An 8,647-nucleotide genomic window follows, 5' to 3' on the forward strand; every position below is an offset into this window, starting at 1 on the left:
TCGAACCAACGCAGATTACAATATGAGGACAACAACATTCTCAGTTGCCAAAAAGTGAATTTAAAAATAGCTGGTAAGCCACTAGCAAACAGCCTGAAATATACTAAAAACAAGAACATAATTTCTGCTATCGAAAACAATGGCAGAAAAATGTATCCACAACCTTCCAGGACATTCTGGATGCGTTCCAAACCTTTTATGGTGATCTGTATAATCCAAACAATTTGGCACACCCTAATACATGCTATGACTATCTGTCCTCATGGCTCCCCCTCAGGTGTCTCAGTATAACCAGATCCCTCTCAATGCTCCTATCAAGAGAGAGGCGATTATGAAAGCTATTCACTGCATCAAGGCCAGGAAAGCCCCGGGACCCTGAGGGTTACACGTCTACATTTTATAAAAACCTTTATGGAATCAATAGCCGACCCTTGAAGTTCCCTCTTTGGGAAATAGGTGAATTACGGCTGCTTCTCAGGCTCCGCATCAGAGGCTACGGTAGTAGTCATCCCAAAAGAGGGAAAGGACCACTTAGATGTTAGGAATTTCAGGTCCATTTCATGAATTAATATTTATTGCAAAATATATGCCAAAATCCTTGGGCTAGGACTAGAGAAGGCCATACTAATGCTCATTGCTCTCTCCCAAACTGGTTTCCCGAAAGGCAGACTAGCTGATGACAATGTTAAATTATTTTGCCATGCCCTTGACAAGGGTGAGTCGTATAAGGTCTCCAACTGCCATGCTAGCTCTCAATGCAGAAAAAGCCTTTGACAAGGTATCTTGGACTTTCTGTCAGGCAACCTTACATAAATACCAACTGGAAGAGGACTTAATTTGCATGACAATGGCACTATATTTAAACCCAGTGGCAAAGTTCAGGGTTAACGCCCATCTTTTCAGACCTTTTACACTAGCCCAGGCCTGTCCCTCCTCTCCACTCTATTCATGCTAAGTATTGAACCATTTTTATCTTCACTTCATTGCAACAGCAGTATTAGAGATGTTCAATTCTCCCAGATCTCCACCCCAACCCCCAACCCTCTTGCTATTTCTCCTCACTCACCGTCCTCCATCTCCCCTCACCAGGCCTCCATCTCCTCAGGCTCAGTATCACCCCTATCCCCCGCCCCTCTCCCTTCGCCCTCTCTGACCTCCAATCCACCTCCCCCAGTCAACTCTCACCTCACCCCTTCCCCTTCTCTTGCCCCTACATCATCCCCTCTTGACCTCTCACCCACTCCCAACCCCAAACCTACCACCCCAGCTAATTCTGACCACACTCCCTCCCCTCCCCCAGCCCCTACCTCATCCCACCTCGCTTTTTTAACCCAGACACTTTGTAACATTGACCACAATATCTCCACCTTGATTACTGAATTTGCCAGACTTAGGGAAGTGTTCAAAAACTTCAAGTCCCCCAAACATAGAACCCCCTCATGGTCCTCTCTATAATATGGCCCTAGCAAATACCTGTATCCCAAACAATGGAAATCCAACCCTCTTCTCAACCGTTCGCACAGACCTCTTTACACCTTAAATGACTATTCCGCCTCCAACCTAGCTGACATCTGCGACTCATACCCTAATAAGCCCACCTGTAAGGATTCTTCCTTCCCTCAATTCAACATCCCTGTTATTATGGGGATCAGCAGAATCCACTCAGCTCCCAAATCCCCCTAACTCACCACCATCCCTCCATGCCCTCCCCCCAACTCTAACTCCAAATCCCTGTCCTGCATGCTCGTGAATTGCAGTTCAGCTGTTCGACACGCGACCGAAGTATCCGAAACCATCCTTTGTGAAGATATCGACATTGCCTTCCTCACAAACTTGGCTCAAAGACCATTCAACCCCCATCCTCGACATACTCTCCCCCCCTGGTTACTCCATTATCAGAAAAGACAGATCTGAGCGAATAGGAGGTGGTCTAGCAATTATTTTTTTTAAAGAACTCCAACTCTCCCTAAACAAGATTACGGAATACACAACCTTTGAATATCTTGGAGCAGAACCTAATTTGAAGGGCTCTCCCCCAGTACGACTACACAATATCTACCACCCTCCTGGTGAACCTCTGCCCTTTGCTGAAGAACTATTTGACCCCCTTACGCAATCACTAATTTCTAACTCCAAAAATCTCTTCCTTGGTGATTTTAACCTTCACTGGAATGTACCTGATGATCCCACAACCAAGCTTCTCACTAATCTTCTTGAGATTAGTGACCTCAAGCAACTCTGCCACTCCCCGACCCACTCCAGATGGGCTACTCTTGACACTATCATTGCTAATGAGGGCTTAGCTTCCCTATCCAACATCATCCCCATTGATTGGTCTGACCACCACCTCATATTGTTCAACCCCTCCCGCCCCGACTAGAAACAACAAAACCACGATTACGACTAGAAATCTTAAGCAAATATCTCCGGGTGCACTTGAGTCTAAACTTCAAGCCCAACTTCATCTCACTCTACCCTCTCTCAATGCTAATAAACTCACAGAGTACTACAATAAATCAGTTTCTGAGGTCTTAGACCACCTTGCCCCTCTCATAACTAAAACACTAAAAAATATTCCCTCCAAATCTTGGTTTACCTCTGACCTCAACAATGAAAGACGCTCACTTAGATTCGCTGAAAGAACATGGAGACATCACCCTTCCCCTGCTCATCTAATCCTCCTTAGTACCGCTAGATCTACCTACAAAAAACAAATTTTCTCTGAAAAGGCTTCTTTCTTCCGCGCACAACTCACCCGGGCAAAGAACCAACCCAGAGAACTATTCAACATTGCTAGAAACCAAACATCCCCTGCCCCCCTCAACCTATTGGCCTCTACTAACTAATGTGAAGAAATTGCAAGCTTTTTTAGCGAAGAAATTGCCAAAATTGATAAATCGTTCCAGATTACTCAGCCCCCCAACCTCCCAATGTCCTCCTGATGTGACCCCAACACGACACTCCCTCCTATCCACACCCCTTACACCGTCCCTTTTCCTCCCCTCATCTACCCTACCTGAAGCCAGCCCCACTAAACCTCTGCCTAAAAACAATGCCTCTTGGCTTAATTTCAAGCCTGTATCAGAACTAGAAGTCTTTAATATCTTATCCAAACTAAAACCATCTTCTCACACAAAAGACCCACTGCCATCTTCCCTCGTCCATGAACTAAAGCATATCATCGCCCCTTACTGGACCAATATCATCAATTCTTCACTTTCCACGGGGTGCGTCCCAGTTTCCCTCCAGCTTGGACAAATCACACCCATCCCTAAAAACTCCAAAGCCGATCCTAATGACCCTAATAACCTCCACCCCATCTCCAACCTCTCCTTTCTCTCCAAAGCCCTTGAAAAATGTGCCCTTCTACAATTAGACAAACACATTGACTCCTTCAACCTACTCAACCCTCTACAATCCGGTTTCCGGAAAGGATGCAGCACAGAAACAGCATTGCTTAATATAGTTGATGATATCCACCTCGCCCTGGATAAGGGAGAGTCCTGCATACTCATTCTTCTCGATCTTACAGCTGCATTTGATACAGTGAACTACTCAACCTTACTTAATGTGCTCCAAGATCTTTTCGGCTTCAATGGCGTTGTCCTTAACTGGTTCACCTTCTACTTCCATCACAGAACCCAACAAATTAAAATACGAAACCACCTCTCTTGCCCCACACCTGTCTCCCTCGGTGTCCCTCAAGGATCAATTCTCTCTCCCGCACTTTTCAACCTCTTTATGGAACCCCTTACCCTCATACTCAAGCAAGCCGGAATAAATTATCACCTGCATGACGATGACACCCAACTGTACTATAATGTTAAATCGCACTCCGATATTTTTCACCTCAACTCTGCCCTAATCAAGATACAAGCTTGGTTCTACTCCAATCACCTTAAACTTAATCCTAGCAAGGCTGAAATCATTCTCTTCACTCCTAAAAACAATACTCTCCCCATTCAGTCTTGGTTCACTGATCTTAGTGCCCTTAACTGCTCTCTCTCCCTCGCTGAATGAGTTAAATCAACAAAGAGCTAACGCTTAATTTCCATATAAAAAACTCGGCAAAGGGAGCACTTCTCACACTCCAACATCTTAAAAAAATCAAACCTTTTATCCCTGCTGAAGATTTCAAATCAATTGTCCAATCTTTAGTCCTTTCGAAAATTGACTACGGAAATGCTTTAATCTCCGGAACTCCCAAAATTCACCTTACCCCCCTCAAATCCGTTCTCAACTTAGCGGCTGGGCTCACAACGGACTACAAACGCTTTGATCACATCTCACCTGGCCTCAAGGCCCTTAAATGGCTTCCTATTGAAGGACGATCCTCCTATAAAATAGCCTGCATTACGCACAAATCCCTCTACCAAAAGACCCCACCTTACCTCTCAAATAAACTCAACAAAGCAGGTTGCGCCCGCCAGCTGAGAAGCACCAACGCTCTTCTCCTCATCCCCCCTCTTTTGAAAAAACAAACCTCAAAATCCTGTTCCTTCTCTGGAAAGGCCCCCATCATCTGGAATGCCCTGCCTAAAAATCTACGAGAAAAGCCCTCCTATCTCAATTTAAAAAAAACACCTTAAAGTACACATGCTCAACAAATACTGGAGCTCTTAAGCCCTCTCGTACTGCACTTACTACACCCGCCTTTTCCCCAACTTCACTCCCCCACTCACCACACATCCCTCCCCCTATACCTCTTACCTAAATCCTCTCCTCAACCAAATTCAACCCTCATCCCACCTCTTCTCCTCTTCCCCCCTCTTCTGAAAAAACGACCTCAAAATCCCGTTCCTTCCTTGGAAAGGCACCCAGCATCTGGAATGCCCTGCCTAAAAATCTATGAGAAAACCCCTCCTATCTCAATTTCTCACCAAGCATCCCTCCTCCCTCCCCCTTATATCTCTTACCTAAATCTTCTCCTCAACCCAATTCAACCCTCATCCCACCTTAATCATGCACCCTACCTGCCAGCTTGAGTCTGTTAATTTAACCTATTAGATGCTTATAGTAGAATAATTTGTTACGACATCCTTTAAATGATATTTCGTTTTAGCTGCTCTTTCTTTCTTTCTCTTTGCTCTCCAATAACTATTCCATTCATTATGTTATTTTTGCGTACTATACTTGATTGATTTGATACAATTCTGTATTTTTATGAATATCACACCTACAATGTTAAGCGCTCTGATACCCTTGGGTGGAGCCAGAGCTATATAAAAATTCAGATAAATTAGGGATGTTCAATTCTGTAGTAGCAGACGGTTAGTTGCTGCCTATACTGATTATATGCTAATATTAATGGAAGAAGCAGATGTAGCCATTCCCCAAATAATGCTTGAGATAGAGAGATTCTCTCTGGTGTCTGGCTACTCTCTAAATAGAACTAAGGCCGAGGTATTCCCGTTATATATTCATTGCACTGCAAAATTACTAGGTGACTTGGTCCGAAGTGGGAACCGGAAGCCCTCAACTACCTTAGGATATGGTTTGTCAAAGGCCTCCACACCTCCCTAACAATTAATGAAAGCAAACCATTGGCTAAAATTTTAAATCTACTAAACACCAGGTCCCCCAAACTCTTCACTTTGTGGGGGACAAAGAAACGGTCAAAATGATGATAGCTCTGCTTGTTAACTATCTTTTCAGCATGCTCTCAATTTCCCTCTCTGCCTCCTTTTTAGGTCTCGGCTAGTAACGCGCTGAAAGCGCGTTCTCGCCAGAGCACTATAGTCGGCGTCTCAGCATTCTGAGAACGACGAAGGGAGACAAGACCTGGCCGCGCGCAGCTTTTCCCCATAGGATAACGTTGTGCGCGCGGCCAGGTCTTGTCTCCACAGCATGGCATGGCAGACAGGATCGCGACGCCCGCCCCTCTGGAATGCAGGGGGAGTCTGCAGAGAGGCATGCGGCGCTGATAAAAGCTTCGCTGACACGCACTCACGCGTGCACAGACACACACACAGAGACACACACATGCACACACACGAGCGCACCTACACACAGGCACACACACACGAGCGCACACATACAGTCACACCACACCTCCCCCCCCCCCCCGCCCCACGCCGCCGACATCTCATTTAAAAAGTATATACAGTCGAGGCTTGACTGTACGGCGAAATGAAATAATTGCAATAAATATTTATGAGTATAGCCGAGTTGTTAATTGATCGTATTCTGTGGATAGTGTGGAAGTCTGGCCCACTTACACGTAAAAATATGAATTATCTGGTGGTACAAGACGCAAAAACAGACTCCCAGCGCCTTGAAACGGCCTTAAGGCAGCATAAGTGCTATAGAAATACATTTATGTCCTACACTGGTCCGCGATATTTGTTAATGGTTAACTGGCGTCTGATGCATGTGGTGTTGACTCAATCTCATGGGCTGAAATGTACGAACTGACAGATTTGTAAAACGTGAATGATCATTCTCTCGGCTCCTCTTCAAACCCCTCCCCCACCAACCCCCTACTGAACAAGCTGATTGTGATGTTGATCTTTTTGGTACCTGTGTTTCTATTCTGTTCATTGGAAAATATTAAACAAACAAATTTAAAAATAATGTTACGCCCTCAGTGAGTCCCGACTCTTAAACATACACCACGTGGTTTGAGGGCACAGGTTGAACTGTACTTAAACTGCAGACCCGGTATGGAAAGTTCCGGCGGCTCAAAGTCGGGATGGCTGAAGGTGAGCACGTGACACGGCCGGGGTCACGGCTAGGAGTTCAGCGTGTTAGAAGCACAACCATAGGCCTGAGGGCAGGAGGAGGGAGCCACGGTCAGTCTCACACAGAGGCGAGGTATCAATCAGCCTGAGGGCAGGAGGAGGGAGCCACGGTCAGTCTCACAAGAAAGGCGGGGTATCAATCAGCCTGAGGGCAGGAGGAGGGAGCCACGGTCAGTCTCACACAGAGGCGGGGTATCAATCACAGGCACTTCTTGAGAACTGTGTTCTGCTGTACAGCGCATAGACGCACGTAGTGCCCCACCACAGGTACCAACAACCAGGAAAACAAGCATTTGCAATGCAATAGGTGTCGCATTATTAAAGTTTGAGGTATTGGCATTGCTAAATAATGCAACACCAATAGCTTTTGTTGCAGTAGGTGTTGCAATATTTAGCAATGCCAATAGCTCAAACTTAATTAACCCGAGACCTATTGCATTGCAAATGCTTGGTTAAAAATGTGGACAAACAAATCTCCGAGTTTTTATGGTAAGACAAGAGGGCCAGAATTTCTGGAAATACATTGAAATTGAATAGGGGAGGGCTTAACCTTACAGACTTCCCAAGACACTAACAAGCCTTTCTGCCAACCTAGGGCTATTGTTGGCTCAAGGAACTAGGGGCCAAATGCATCATCAACCTGATTTGCGATTCTGAAATAGCGATTTTTTAGAAATCGCTATTTCAGAATCGCAAGTAGGGATGTATGTACAAATTCGTACTTTTTTGCAAATTCTTAGTATTCCTTAATTGCAATTAGCAAATTGCGAATCGCAGTTAAGGAATACTTTCCCATTCATTTCTATGGGCCAGGAGGCCCATAGGAATGAATGGGAAGTTATTCTCAATTTGAGATTCACAATTTGAGAATCGCGAATTGAAAATAATTTCAAGGGTGCAGGGGTGTCCAAAGGACACCCTGTTGCACCCCTGAAATAAGCATGGGTGCACATGTGGCGCACATACATGCCCTAAGGGCATGTATGTGCGTTACATGGCACTTTGAAAAACGCAAAAATGTGCATTTTTCAAGGAATTCGCAAATTACCACCAACTTGAAGTTGGTGGTAATTTGCGATTCCTTAAGGACAATTTGCATTTTTTTTGCTTCATACATTGCATTTAAGGAATCGCTAAATTTGCGATTCCTTAAATGCAATTGCAAAATAAGGAATCCCTTAGGAATCTTAGACAAGGCTGTAGAAGGCAGGAAAGGCTCTGGAGGACACACCTTGACCCTATAGAGAGGGAAAAACACAGAGCTCTCCTTAGAGACTATAAAGCGGCTGTACTTAGGGATAAACAGGCTCATTACTCCAAACTTACGTCCTCCCTCAAATCACCCGGTGATCTATTCAAGATTGTGGATAATCTCTCCCTCATTCAAACGCCTGATCCTATAACACCCTCACAGGCTCTATGTGATCAGATTTCCACTTTCTTTCATGAGAAGATCATGAATATTTACACAGATCTGGAATCTTGTAACTCCAGTCCTCTTTTTGCCTCTTCCCTGACCTCCCCGGTTGTCTCGGTCCCTACCCCCTCCCACTCTTTTTCCCAGTTCCCCGTTATCACTCTTACCCATCTGAACTCTCTGCTGGACAAGTTAAAGTCCGGATCTCCTCTGGACCCATGTCCCCTTAAGGTCCTTAAAGATTGCAGACACACTATCCTTCCGCCTTTGATGGATGTGATGAACATGGCCATTTCAGAGGGGATTTACCCCCTCCCCTGGAAGTTGGCCATTGTAAAGCCCTTACTCAAAAAACCTACTCTGGACCCAGGGACATTAAAGAACTTCCGTCCCATCTCCCTTCTCCCTGCCCCTGCTAAACTACTGGAGTCTCATCTCAACCTCCATCTAAGTGCGTTCCTTGATAGTACCAACTCTCTTGATCACTCTC

Source organism: Lissotriton helveticus, chromosome 8 (assembly GCF_964261635.1).
Source record: "Lissotriton helveticus chromosome 8, aLisHel1.1, whole genome shotgun sequence".
Taxonomy (NCBI): Eukaryota; Metazoa; Chordata; class Amphibia; order Caudata; family Salamandridae; genus Lissotriton; species Lissotriton helveticus.